The sequence below is a fragment of the Herpailurus yagouaroundi genome, unplaced genomic scaffold, assembly GCF_014898765.1.
Source record: "Herpailurus yagouaroundi ecotype Mexico unplaced genomic scaffold, PumYag 67641, whole genome shotgun sequence".
Lineage (NCBI taxonomy): Eukaryota > Metazoa > Chordata > Mammalia > Carnivora > Felidae > Herpailurus > Herpailurus yagouaroundi.
The window spans coordinates 3,193,217-3,196,389 of NW_024420442.1; positions in this window are offsets into that span (position 1 = coordinate 3,193,217).

Consider the following 3,173-nt stretch of genomic DNA (forward strand, 5'->3'; position numbering starts at 1 on the left):
CAGAATGTTAAACTTTTCACAGGGGTATCCTCAAGTAAAGCCCTGACACGTGGAAAGGGGGAAATGACAACCAGAGACAGGCCTGGCAGTGTGCACCCACACACAAACACACACTCAAGCATACACTCGTGCACGCACGTTTGCACAAGCCACACACTCTTTGGCTCAGTGGGAAAGGAGCTTTCTCTCCTTCACTGAGAATCAGGTGATGATATCAGCACAGGTCTGCGGAAGAAAGGAAACATAGTGTATATTTGGCACTTCTAGAATGTTCTCTGCCCCCTGCCATCCTTCCTGACAGGTCAACCACAGCTGAAAAATGAAGAAACGACCAACGAAATAGGAAGTTCTAATTCAAATGGTCCAGGATCTGTAAACAAACCCGGAGTATTTATTGTATTTTATTGTTTTATCAGAGAGGCTGGCCGAGAAAGACACCAGGCATCGCTATTTGAAATGCAAACACCCGCCCTGAAGGCACCTTTGGTGGGAGGAGACTGTTTCCAAGGGCTTGAGGGGGGTCGGCTCCACTCCCTCCGGGGGTGAGCAGTCACCTCAGGTGCCAGGCATCTTCATTTTAGGAGGGTCAGTCCTGTCGTTTCTGGGTTCTGCCTCCGCTACCCCACTCCCAGCCCTGAAGTTCCAGGGACCCTCTCTCCTGAACTAGAGGCCATGCGTGGCTCTGGGGAACCATGAAGGCGGCTGGTGACCTAGGGCAGGAAGTACTTGCTAAGTAAAGGTGGAATGAGCTGCCAGGGAGGCACCGTGGGTTCGGTTTCTGGCAACAAGAGCCAACTAAGCAAGGGCACAGGCGTCATGGGTGTGCGGCGCCGGTCAGGTGACCGCCTTTGCAGCCTTTGGACTGTAACCAGAGATATTATTAGTGCCAACGGGGAAGGGGATTGCCCGCTTAGTGGCCAGGAAAATTAATAGCCCGAGCATTCTTCTATCCTGCGTTCTCCATGCTGGCATTTTGATTTAAAAAAATATATATTGCTGCAGCTGTTTGCATATTCTGGAAGTGTGTGTGCATGCGTGTGGTTTGGTGTTTACAAATTTGGGGTTATGGAGGGGAGTTTCCAGAGCAACGGAAGTAGCTGCTTGTCAGTCAGGGTTCATTTTGAAAATGAAAGCCTGAAAGCTTGGGGCCCCACTCTGGGCCTGGGCCTGGTCTCTGAGGAGTCAGCAAAGGCCAGGAGGTGGCTTTGGCTGATGGGCTCCGTGCAGCAGCTACTTGATCGCTACTCTATTTTAGTTTTTATTTTTTTAAAATCTTTTTTTTAACGTTTATTTATTTTTGAGACAGAGAGAGACAGAGCATGAACGGGGGAGGGTCAGAGAGAGAGACACACACAGAATCCGAAACAGGCTCCAGGCTCTGAGCGGTCAGCACAGAGCCCGACGCGGGGCTCGAACTCACGGACCGCGAGATCATGACCTGAGCTGAAGTTGGACGCTTAGCCGACTGAGCCACCCAGGCGCCCAGCTACTTTATTTATTTATTTTTTTTATGAACTGACGAACTCCACGAGTCGGTTTTGGTGTCCTACAGGTGGCAGTCCGAGGCAGGGACGTGGGAGTGGGCACCCCCCCCAACGCACACCGCCCCCCCCTCGGCCTATACACGCAGTCACATTCCACCCACCCACCCCACCCCCCCGGGCTGCCAAACCAGAGCAAGGATAGTATGACACAGCCATCGAAGAGTTGAGAGTGTATTTGGCATGTCAGAGCACAGGGAGGGAAGCACCACAAGGCAGTCAGCGCTGGGTGCCAAGGGAGGAGGGCAAACAGCTGGTTGGGAGAGGGAGAGCCATCACTGGGCTGGGGTAATCGGAGGAGGCATGCTGGAGAAGGTGGACACTGAGGCCAATGTCAAAGGACAGGGAGAAGAACTTCCCCGGACGGAAGCTCTGAGGGAGGACGCTTGGGAAGAGGGCAACCGTCAGATACGCTCAGGTTGGGACAAGTCCGTCCATTGGGCTGAAATTTGGGGCCTGTGTGAGTGATTGGCAGCTGATAAGCCTGGCTTGAATGCCAGTCCCTCTGTGCCAGGACGAAGACTGTGGTGTCACACAGACCTGCTCTGCCACTTTCCGGCTGGCTGACCTTGAGCAAGTGGCCTAACCTCTCTGCAAACTGGGGGTAGCCATGAGACTTAGCTTTTGAGGTCACTGGGAGGATTAAAAGAGTTGATATATACAAAGCATCTAGTCCAGCGTCTGGCACATAATAAATGTTCAAAAATCGATTGCACATGCATAGGCTGTCACGAAGGAAAGCTCAAAATATTTAGGGCAAAATATTTGAGGGTCAAGGAGGAAAAGCCTCGGATAGCTTCCATCATTGTTGGGCCCAGTGGAGTGAGCTGGCCTGGCCTGAACCCCTGTCCCCTTTGGCCTAGACTGTCGGGACGGCCTCCCGGCTTCTTGCCTCTGCCTCTCTCCGAATCATCTTCCCAAACACCACCTTAAGCACGACTGTGCCCCGCTCTGACTCAAGAAGTTTCTATGCGGCTCCCTGTGGCCCACTAACTGAACTCCGTAACACGGCGGGGGCGGGGGCAGGAGGCAAGAACTACCACTCGGTCGAGGGAAGGAAGGTAAAATATCCTCAGGGAGACAACAGCGACACCTCTCTGAAGAGGGCAGGGCGTTGCCCCGGCAGCGGACTGATTCACCTGTGCCTGCTTCTTCACGCCAACTCGGGAACGGTTAAAGAGGAGGAGAGGGCGGAGAGCCGAGCAGGGACCCGCGGGGAGGAGGGGAACACCCCTTTTCGGGTCCCTGCAAGAGTTTCCGCCTGGACCCTCGTCTCGGGTTCCTCTGCGGGAATCCCGGGCCGCTCCGGGCTCCGCGGGGAGGGCCAAGGCCGTACGAAGGGCAAGGCAAGGGAGCCCGAGTCCCCGACCGCCTCCGTTGTCTAGGGGCGGGACAACGGCGGCTCGGGGACAAAGTGCAGGGAGACTCCCGAGGAGATAAGAGGGAGGGGCGAAGGAAGGGGGCGGGGAGCCAGCGCCCCGGGACTCAAGGCTCGCGCTCCCGGAGGTCTTGGCCGAGAGCCGAGCTCAGCCCGCCGGGGAGGGGGCGCCCTAGAGCCTCTTCACCCCAGCCGCTGCCGGGATGCCGAGAAGCCCCGCGGGCCGCGGCGGCCGGGCGGCTGGGCGGCTCGCG